Raw genomic sequence first — 11,935 nt, forward strand, 5'->3', positions numbered from 1 at the left:
CATGAAAATATTTTTAAAGAATAAATTTCTTTAACTAAATTACAGTATGTTGGGGTTTATCCCCTTAGTTATTTTTAGAATAGTTCTTTGAATTTCAGTTATTCCATTCTGCTGTTTTCTTAGGAATAGACTATTTTTAATGCGTTTTCCAGTGTTAAGTACTTTTTTGTTGTTTCTGGGTATATCATACTTGCAAATACTCCTACTATCAAAATGTTATAAATTTAAAGTTGGTGTTTAGAACAGCTTAACTGCATTAGTCTGAGTCTGAGAGTAGAAACACCTAGAGCAGTGGTTCTCAACCTTCTGGCCCTTTAAAGACCCAACCATAAAATTATTTTCGTTGCTACTTCATAACTGTAATGTTGCTACTGTTATGAATCGTAATGTAAATATCTGATACGCAGGATGGTCTTAGGCGTCCCCTGTGAAAGGGTTGTTCGACCGCCAAAGGGGTCGCGACCCACAGGTTGAGAACCACTGACCTAGAGTGATGCCTCATTGTGCTTTTTTCTTCACTTAGAAGCTAGATATTAGAGGGACACTTCAAAAAGCCGCTGTGGTCCTCTCATAATGAACTGGATAAGAGAGAGTTGTCCCTGAAATCTGGGCAGGTTAAACAAATTCACAAATTTAGGCCTTTTGAGGGAAAACAAACAAACAAAAACAAAACAAAGAGAAGCTAAGATTTAATTAAGAATAGAACCAAAGAGAGCGCCACAAACCATGTGAGTCTACCATGGGATAGGAGGTCACTGTGTCACTGAGGACAGTTGCAAATCCTTAACAGCATAATTTCTGTTGTAGCACAGTGAAAGGAACAATTAGCTCTTTCTGAAACATGAGGTGCTTTATTCTGTCTGGGCTTCAATTTCTTTATCTGTGAAATGAAGGCATTGCCTTGATTTCTGAATCTGGAGTTTCAAGTTAAGTATGGTTGGTATTGTACTTAGAGAATTAGTAGTAAATTTTACAGATGTATGTTTGAATCCTTTTATTTAGAAGTACTTTGGAGAAGGGGATGATCTTTCCTAAAATAGCCTTAACAATTTATAAGTGCTCTTCAGATAACTACTCAGAAGTAAAGTCATGCAAATGAATTAACACAAAACTTAAACAACAAATCTTTGTTAACATATTTTCTCTGTGCCCCTACTGCCAACTGTGGTAGTTAAGGAGGAAGGGAAAATAAAAGATTAAGAAGACATTATGTTTCAAAGCTTATACCTTTGGGTGGTAAACAAGATACACTGTTGTGTGAACATATAGAGAATATATTCATGGTAGTTTACAACAGGGAAGATTGTGAACACTCAGAAATACCCTAAAGAGCTATTGTGGTCTAGAGTAGGATTCGTAGATTTACTGCCATCTGTATTTATATAAAACATTAGATTCCTGTAACCTTGACATCACTGGTTTCAGCTCTGTTAGAAATGGTCAGTGGAGCAATTTCTGATTATATTAAGGGTTCTGTTGTGATGGAATCAGTGCTCATCTCTGGCTTTCAGACCAACTTACTACAAGAGTAGTTAAAAATAGCACTCCAAGGGATTAGAGATAATTCCAAAAGATATTACTCTACATCAAATCAAGGTGTGTAATTCAATTTCTGGGTTATGTTGTGTGGATGGAACATACAAGGTTGAGTATATCTATCCATATATATTTCTTAATTCTCACCTTGAGGATATGTTTTTATTGAGTTTCGAGAAAGGAAGCGGGGGGTGAAACATACATTGATGAGAGAGAGAAACATCAATTGGTTGCCTCCTGTACGTTCCCCATCCAGGGATCAAAATCTGCAACCTAGGTATATGCCCTAATAGGGAATTGAACCCACAACCTTTAGGTGTTTGGGATGACGCTCCAACCAACTAAGCCACCTACCTGCCCAGATCATTAAAAAAAAAATTGATTTTAGAGAAGAGAGAGTGGGGGAGAGAGAGAGAGCAACATCAATGATGAGAGAGAATCATTGATTGGCTGCCTCCTGCATGCCTCACACTGGGGATCGAGCCCACAACCCAGGCATGTGCCTTACTGGGAATTGAACTGTGACCATTTGGTTCATAGGTTGTCGCTTAGCCACTGAGCTGCATTGGCCATATTTTAAAAATATTTTTAAAATATATTTTTATTGATTTCAGAGAGGAAAGGAGATGGAGAGAGATAAAGAAACATCAGTGATGAGAGAGAATCATTTATCAGCTGCTTCCTGCACACCCCACACTGGGAATCAAGCCCACAACCTGGGCATGTGACCAGGAATCAAACCGTGACCTCCTGGTTCATAGGTCAATGCTCAACCACTGAGCCATGCTGGCTGTACTGAGTTTTCTGTGTTTATAAAAACTCCACTGAGGATCTTTTTTTTCACCCATAGCAGTTGCTTTTAAAAAATAGAATCTCAAATATTTTTTTAAGTCATGGGTGTGGTGTGGTGTGGTGCTCTTAGCCCTCATAAGCAAAGTTAAGCCTTTCTATTATATACATTTTTATAGTTCTAAGTTGGTGTCAGCAGATGGCAGTAGTACATAGCACAATTGCTTTTTTCTTGGTTTATGCTGTTATAAGAATACCATAATCCTTTATCAGAAACCCTTGGGGATTTTAGAATTCAAAATTTCTCCCTTTTCTGCCCTGGCCGGTTTGGCTCAGCGGATAGAGCGTCAGCCTGCGGACTCAAGGGTCCCAGGTTCGATTCTGGTCAAGGGCATATACCTTGGTTGCAGTCACATACCCAGTAGGGAGTGTGCAGGAGGCAGCTGATCGATGTTTCTAACTCTCTATCCCTCTCCCTTCCTCTCTGTAAGAAATCAATAAAATATATTTAAAAAAAAAAAATTTCCCCTTTTCAAAAATAAATTACATAATACCCTCAATAGGGCTGGGCCACCTTTATCACTAGCTGCAGTCATGTCATGGAACCAGTCATTTATTCATTTCAACAGATACTTGAGTGATTCTTCCAGGCACACTAAGCCAGGTGCTTGTTACACAATAGGATAGATAGCCCTCCTTGAAAAGACTTTATTCTATAGGGGAGATGGGATCTCAGAGTAAGGTAGGGACTTAGGCCTTGTTGCACACAGTCTCTTTCATTATAAAGAAACCAATACTCGGGTCAAATACAAGGCCCACTTGTGAACCCAACTCTGACCCTAATGCAGTTCAGATTTCTATTACACCAATCTGCTTCTGGAGAGGAATAGGTGCCAACTATTTGAGGGTGCAGAGATACATGCAAATAGAAAACAATAGTGAACATCTTCCACACTGAAGGCTCTTAGAGGTTATTAGTGTTCTCGATGCAGTTTTTAATCAGTCATCATGCTGCAAGGGCAGAGTGAGTTCGCCAGAATGTAAAGCTCATAGGGTAAGGACTGCTTTTCCTGCCGTGTCCCAGGTACCTAGAAAGGGTCCTGGCACATACTAGGTATTAGTAAATGTTTGTTGAGTGAATTAGTGATTATAAGTACTTTCAAGTTCAAGAATTTTGAAAATGAAGAAACCACTAAAAATATGAGGATTTATGATCCATGAAGTAGCACCTGATTTTTCGTGTGCCTTTGAGCACTTGTGTTTCTGTGTGTGTGTGTGTGTGTGTGTGTCTGATTTGTTCCTGTCACCTTCCCCTTATGAAGACCAAGGGGATCTGGATATAGGGCTTGACGACTTGTATAGTATACAAAGTATAAGCGCTTTAAAATCACTTGTGGCCCTGGCCGGTGTTACTCGATGAATAGAGTGTCAGCCTCCACACCAGAGGGTCTCGGGTTCGATTCCTGGTCAACATACCTGGGTTGCAGGTTTGGTCCCCAGCCCCTGTCAGAGCAATGTCTGTCTGTCTGTCTCTCTCTCTCTCTCTCTCTCTCTCTCTCTCTCTCTCTCTCTCTCTCTCCCCCCCCTCATCCTCCCTCCCTCCCTTCCCCCTTGCTCTCTTCCTGCCTCCTCCATCCTGCCTCCCTCCCTCCCTTCTCTCTGACAGTCAATGAAAAAAATGTCCTTAGATGAGGATTAACAATAAAAAAAAAATCACTAGTGAAGTTTTTTAAAATGCAGATTTCTGATCTATGCCCTGGAGATTGACTTAGTAGATGTGCGGTGGTTCCCTGAGAGCTGCATTTTTAACATCCGGGTTAAAAACATGCAGTCAAAAAATCGGCCCACAACTTAAAAAAAAAAAATGAACTAGAATTGAATGGAATAGAACATAATAAAGATATTTTTCTCATGTAACTTGTTTTATTCTCTTGTATTGAGTGGCAAATATATATTCCTTAGGCTTTTCGGTCGCATTCACTAAGAGAAACTTCACGTCTATGGAAGGATTTGTTGTTAATTTGAACCTCCCATTTTGTTTTCAAATACCACTTTCTTAATTTTATGCACGCTGAGCTCCAAAGAGTTAACTATGGACACACATGCTTCTCATTTTGCCATAAGTAAGTGACTAGTCAAAACTAATGTGAATTTTTTTTAGATAGACTTATTTCTCTGTCTGTTTTCCTTAAGTTTCAGGTTTTATTTTTCTTTCTTCAAGAGTGGTTATGGGAATAAAATCAATAGTTCAGTTATTTCTGTGTGAAAACCCATGAGGTATTGCTGGCATTGTCCCACCTTAAAGCTTAGTAGATGCCTAGGGTCACACAACTAGTAAATGGTGAACTGTGATTCAAATTCAGGTCTTTATATGGGAAAGCTCATGTGTGCTCCTTAACCCCTTTACTGCTTACTATTAACAACATGAAATGGGTACTCCTCCAATCTGCACCGCCCCCTCCCATTCATGAACTGCTTTTCCATGCGAAAGTGCCAAGAGAAAAGTAACAGGTGAGAATGCAGCAAAATTTTGGAAGATAGAAAGCAGATGGCTAAGTGGAGATGGATTTAGCAGGGCCAGTGATGGCCACACCTGGAGCACTTACTCTGCCTGCCCCTCATTTGCACATACGCTGTTGCATGTGCCAAAGACAGGCACATGGTCAACCCTGCTGTAGTCCACTCATTGTCTTGCTCTCCTAGATTCCTAACTCTCCTCAAATCTCAAATACTTCCTTCATCTTTAAGCTCAGCAAACCTTTTCTGTACAGAAACACAGAGCCAGTATTTTAGGCAACATGGAGGATTATGTAGGTACTTAGAAAACAAATTTTCATTTTATTGACAAAATTCAAAATGATAATTGAGTACAACTTTTTCTAATACAGGTCTAATGAGAAGGATGGATGGAATGCTTTTGGGAGGATTATCCAATGCGTAACTGGAATTCAAAGTTCACTATCATCAAAATTGATTGCAAATGTTCATTTATTAGATTTTATGTATTTTGTCTGAAAATATCTCTTCAAACATAAATACTGACAAATACTGTTGTCAATCCATGAGTGCAAACAATCATCACTTGGTTCTATTAGATTCTTCCCTGGGTATTTGCCTTTCAGCATGCCACAGTGCACATTGATCACTTCCCAACTGAAGACTAGATGAAATCTCATCAACTGCACTATTAAAAGAATTTTGAAATATGGAAATTTCCTTCACACTTGCACTGACTTTTGGAAAACATTGCTGACTGTAGTTTGAGCTTGGAAAATATGCTATAAATGTATGTGGGTATGGAGGTGATGCTTTTAACCGACAGCAGGAGATGTGTGTGTGCAGCTCAAGCAACAGTTGTTGGAAATTACTGAAATACATTTTGTACGTAAGCACTGCTCTGCTTTGTAACTTTAGTTTGACTTTATTAAGAACTATGAAGAAGCCTGCAACAAAAGCTAATTTCCGAAGTTATTCAGTGTTGAACAATAGTAGTTGAGTGTGGTTCTTCTCATTCAGAAAAATGTCATCTTGGCTCTGAATTCAAAACATCACAGTGCTAAACATCTTACTGCTGTGCTGTCAGACTTATTTGGTAGGGCAACTCAGGATATTCCACTTATCTGACATTCATAGAACCAATGATGGTTAAGTCTACAAGACTGAAATTCATCCTTGATACTACTGGTTCACATGTGATAGATTGAAAAATTTACACAAAGTACCTGCTGATGAATAACATCATGAACATTACATTTTAATGAAGACTTTGTCTACTTGCTACACATTTTTGCCACCCATCTTCACAGAACTTTTCAGGTTCTACTGAATTCCTGTTTTTTCAACTTCTTTGAAAATACCCTTGCCTGTAGTTGTTAACCAGTCTATAGAGATTAACTCAGTCACTTCAAACATGGCACTGACTCTTTGAAAAGACAACCAAGAAATATAGGAAAGTAAATCTTTTGACCCATCAAGGACTAAGAAAAACCACTTGAAAACAATTGTCTTGTTTGAAAACTTTTAAGTGACTTAGCTCTGAGCAACTCTTTTTGCCAAAAGGTTAAGCTTATTTTCTCTAGGTACGTTTCTTTGGCTGCTGCAATCAAATATGGCTTGGTGCATTTATCACTGTTAACGGCCTGCTCAGCTGACAAAATGAGCCCCTTGGAAACTTACTTTGATTGCAGCCTCATTTGAGTGTTCATTTTTTTGTGAGGAAATTGTGTTGGAATGAGATAGTCCATTTTAAGATTTTTAATTTTTCTGACCATTATTCACTCCACCATTCCCCCCACCCCCTACCCCCACCCCCCCTGAGCAATGCCAGCTGGGCAATTGTTTAAAAGTCTATCAATTGTCCTAGCTGGTTTTGCTCAGTGGATAGAGCATTGGCCTGTGGACTGAAGGGTCCCAAGTTTGATTCTGGTCAAGAGCACATGCCTGGGTTGTGAGCTAGATCCCCAGTTGCGGGTGTGCAGGAGGCAACCAGTCAATGATTCTCATCATTAATGTTTCTACTTCCCTCTCCCTCTCTGAAATCAATAAAAATATATTTAAAAAACTAAATAGCCTGGCTGGTGTGGCTCAGTGGTTGAGCATTGACCTATGAACCAGGAGGTCACAGTTTGATTCCTGGTCGGGGCACATGCCCGGGTTACAGGCTCATCCGGAGGCAGAGGATCAATGATTCTCATTGTTGATGTTTCTCTCTCCCTCTCCCTTCCTCTCTGAAATCAATAAAAAATAAGTAAAAGTCCATGTATGAAAGAAGCCATTTAGCCATTCCAGTTTCCTCTCCCCAACCTATGCAGTCCTTCCCACACCTGTAGGAATCTGGAGTCTGAGACAGAGGGGGGCCTGGGTCTTGGATACCATCCATGATGGAGGTAGGAGTGAAAGGCTGTTCTGGAAATGTAAGGATTGAAAGTGAGAACCCAGAATGTTTGAGGCTCAGCTTCTAGACATCCTGGGGAAAGATCTAAGGACCCCTTTCTGAGTAAACAGACCAGCCAAGATCAAGGACATAGGTGCCTGCAGTTGCTGACATCACCTGCACAGTAAATCTATGCTGAACTTAGTCAGGAAAACTCATCCCCATAACTCCTCTTCAGGTGTTTTCTCGCTCAAATAAGAACGGACTATACATTTCAGAAATGCTTTCAACATGAAAGGTGGATATCAAAAGGGGAGGTGGGCGCAAAAGCTACAATATAAGAAGCAAAAGAAACTAGAAATGCTGCTTAAAGGTAAACATACAGGAAGCAATCAGCGATTATGAAAAAGGAATATTAAACAAGAAAGATTGAAAATTAAAATATTCAGTAGAAAGACTGGATAAACAAGGTTGGGAAAATGTGCATAAAGTCAAGCAAAAAGATGAAAAGTGGCAAAGTATGAGAGAGAAAAGGAACCTTAAGGTTCAACCCAGGAGTTGCAACATCCAACAACTAAGTTTCAGAAAGAGAGCAGAGAAAGTGCAGGGGAGGGAAATGGCAGAAACATAACATGGGAAAGTTCCAAGAACTGCAGAATAGGGTTACCCAGATCAAAAGGGCACAGATGTCCAGAGTAATTCATTTAAAAAGGCTCAGCACTGCCTGCTGTGCTCAGTGGTTACAGCATCTGCCCCAGCACCGAAGGGTCTTGGATTTGATTCCCGGTCAAGGGCATATACTTGGGTTGCAGGTTTGATCTCTCTCTTCCTCTCCCTCTTTCTCCCTCCCTCCCTTCCACTGTCTCTAAAAATAGGGGGGGGGGGGAAATGAATGGAAAAAATATCCTTGAGTGAGGATTAACAACATACATACATACATACATACATACATACATACATACATACATAGGCTCAGACCCAGATGCATCATTGTGTGAAATTTCAAAGATCGGGATATAAAGAAAAGATCCCAAAGGGTTCCACAGAGAACAACAACAAAAAAAATCCAAAAACATCACCTAGAAAAGATCAGGAATCATAAGGTCATCGGGCTTTCTAAAAGCAGTGCTGAATGCTAGAAATGAAGACACAATGTCTCTAAAGTTCTGGGGGAAATGGTCTCCAGTTTAGAATCCTAGATGCAGTCAAATGATGGCAATTTTAGATATGCAAATTCTCAAAGCTTGCCTCTTCCATGCCTTTGTCCAGAAGCCTCCCTCCACCAAAAAGAGATTATAGATGAGGAGAGAGGAAGATATGGCTCTAGGAAATAGACATCCTACCTGGAGGAGAGGCATCGTGCGACAGCTGTGTCCCTAACCGTAGTGCACGGTTTGTCATTGTCCTGTTCCTCAGCTTGGCACCCACCCCTCTTTGCCCTGCTTCGTGATTTTGGACCTGGGCCCTAGGAACATTTCCTTCACCCATGTCACATGGTCAAGCCTTGTCAGTGGAGGGTACAGAAGGACGTCGGAAGAGGAATGGGGCTTTTCTTGGGTTTCAGGCTTTGATTTTCTTGTTTTCTTGGCAAATCAGTCAGCAGATCCTCAGTGGGCAACTTGAGTGTCACTGGCACCTCAGCCATGGCTTCCTGGTCCAGCCTCAGCACTTCCTCCAACTCTTCTACCACCCAGCAAGACACAGCCACATCCTCTTTGCCTTGAGGAGGGGGCTCTTCCAGTGGGCCCTTTCTTGGCACTCTCCTCCCATCCTAGACATAGTAACTTCTCCCTACAACTGATATTTCTGTATTCTTTAGAGTTCTCTGTCTCTTTTTCTTAGTAGTCAATTTCCCAATTATTAGTTGATAATTCTTTCTGTTAAATTTTCTTCATTCATATTCTGGTGTCGTTTCTGTCTCCTACTAGACCCTAATGGACACACATAGTACCATAAACATTTCATCAAATGTGAGGTGGGGTTATATTGGGACAATGATAAAGGGAGACAGCTCTGGGTGGATATATGGAGGTGTGCGGTAGGAGAGCTAGCTCTTCTATGGTGGGACTCAGTGCATTACATTAAAAATGTAAAAATCCAAGAAAATGCACTAAAAGAAAAGTATGTTTAGAAATATGGCTTGAATAACCAGAAGGAAGCTAAATGATACTACAGGGGAGTAATAGGACAGAATCTGGAGTAGAACAGAAAAGTGCTCCTTTTTGTTATATGCCTCTTAGTACTGCTTTATTTTAAAATTTAAATGTATTACTTAAAATTTTTAAATTTACTTACAACAGCCAAGAGGTGGAAGCAACCCAAGTGTCCATGGAACAAAATGTGGTCTATCCGTACAATGGAATATTTGTTGTCCGCTGAACCTGTCTGGGTTTTCCTGAGCCTGCTCCTTAGATTAAGAAACAGTGGTTTTACTTACATCGGTGGGTATTCAAGCAGCTCCATATCCTCATATTTCAAATGACTTGTGGGTATTTATAGCATCATTTGCAATTATTTTCCCCCAATGTGTAAAAGAAAGAAAGGCTTTGTGATGGATTGCTGTATTTGAGTGACCAAGTCAGATAGTGAGACGGGGGAGCACCAACAAAAAAGGAAATGGGTTTATTTTACAACTGAAATCTCACGTCTGGAGTAGCTCCTGGAAGTCCTCAAAACCTTGGTGAGTGTCGCATAAAGACTTTTCTATGAAGAAAACAAACCTTCTTCAACAAGCGATAATTGTTTAAATTCTCATTCTTCTCTTCTCTTCTCTCTCCGAGTCTGATGATGTGGACCAGAAACGTCTTTATAGAAATGCTTGAATTACAGGTCTGAGAGAACCATGTGGTCAAGCCCTGCAGCCAGACACTGATGCTGTTCGATGGAAGTGAGGGCTGATGGACACACATTCTGGTGATCTGCAGAAGATCAGGCTGTGAAGCAGAAAAGATACTAAAGAGTTTTTATATCATAGAAAGTAGAAAGGGATCAATCAGTTTTTAGATCTAGGACTTTTTAAATAACAGATTTTTGGATAATTCTCATTCTCAGTGAAATATTCTACTTTATTTTATATTTATTTTTTTAAAGTTTTTTGTTTTTTATTTTTATTGATTTCAGAGAGGAAGAGAGAGATAGAAACATCAATGATGAGAGAAAATCATTGATTGGCTGCCTCCTGCATGCCCCCTAGTGGGGATTGAGCCTGCAACCCAGGCATGTGTTCTTGACCCGAATTTTTTTTTTTTAAATATATTTTATTGATTTTTTACAGAGAGGAAGGGAAAGGGATAGAGAGTTAGAAACATCGATGAGAGAGAAACATTGATCAGCTGCCTCTTGCACACCCCCTACTGGGGATGTGCCCACAACCAAGGTACATGCCCTTGACCGGAATCGAACCTGGGACCCTTGAGTCCGCAGGCCGACGCTCTATCCACTGAGCAAAACTGGTTAGGGCTTGACCCGAATTGAACCCAGGACCCTTGAGTCCCCAGGCCAACACTATTCACTGAGCCAAATGGGCCAGAGTGAAATATTCTACTTTAGATTTTTAAATTTTGGGGGTCAGATTATTTTTTTTTAGTGGTAAAAAATATTAAATTGTAACCATAAGGGGAAACATTTAAAAAATCGTTATTGTTGAAAATATTACATAGGTCCTCCTTTTTACCCCATTAACCTCTTTGAGCCCGATTCATTCCCCCCACCTCAGGGCCTCACCATCCCATTGTCTGTGTCCATGGGTTATGCACATATGCATACAAGTTCATTGGTTGTTCTCTTCCCACCTAAACTCCCCTGCCTTCCCTCTGAGGTTCAAAAGTCTGTTCATGCTTTTATGTCTCTGGGACTATTTTTGATCATCAGTTTATTTAGTTCATTAGATTCCACATATGAGTGAGATCATGTAATACTTATCTTTCTCTGTCTGGCTTATTTTACTTAGTATAATGCTCTCCAGGTCCACCCATACTGTTGCAAATGGTAAGAGTTCTTTCTTTTTTATTGCTGCATTGGATTCCATTATGTAAATATACCATAGTTTTTTTTATCCACTCATCTGCTGATGGGCACTTAGGCTATTTCTTAGTTTTAGCTATTGTAAATTGTGCTGCTTTGAATATAGGAGTGCATACATTCTTTCTGATTGGTATTTCGGGTTTCTTAGGATATATTTCTAGAAGTGGGATCACTAGGTCAAATGGCAATTCCATATTTATTCTTTTGAGGAATCTCCATACTGTTTTCCATAATGGTACACCAGTCTACATTCCCACCAGAACTAGGGTTCTCTTTTCTCCACATCCTCTCCAGCACTTGTCATTTGTTGATTTGTTTATGATAGCAATTTTGACAGGTGTGAGGTAATACCTCATTGTCATTTTAATTTGCATCTCTCTGATGATTAGTGACTTTGAGCACTTTTTCATATGTTTCTTGGCCATCTGTATGTCCGCTTTGGAGAAGTGTCTATTTAGGTCCTTTGACCATTTTTTAATTGGATTGTTTGTCTTCTGTTAAGCTGTATGAGTTCCTTATATATTTTGGACATTAACTCTTTATAAGATGTATCATTGCCAAATATGTTCTCCCATACAGTCGGCTTCCTTTTCATTTTGTTGATGGTTTCTTTTGCTGTGCAGTTTTTTATTTTGATGTAGTCCCATTTGTTTATTTTCTCCTTTGCCCTAGGAGAAATATCCGTAAGAATACTGCTACAAGAGATGTCTAAGA

This window comes from Myotis nattereri (assembly GCF_964212035.1).
Source record: "Myotis nattereri genome assembly, chromosome: 2".
NCBI classification, from domain to species: domain Eukaryota; kingdom Metazoa; phylum Chordata; class Mammalia; order Chiroptera; family Vespertilionidae; genus Myotis; species Myotis nattereri.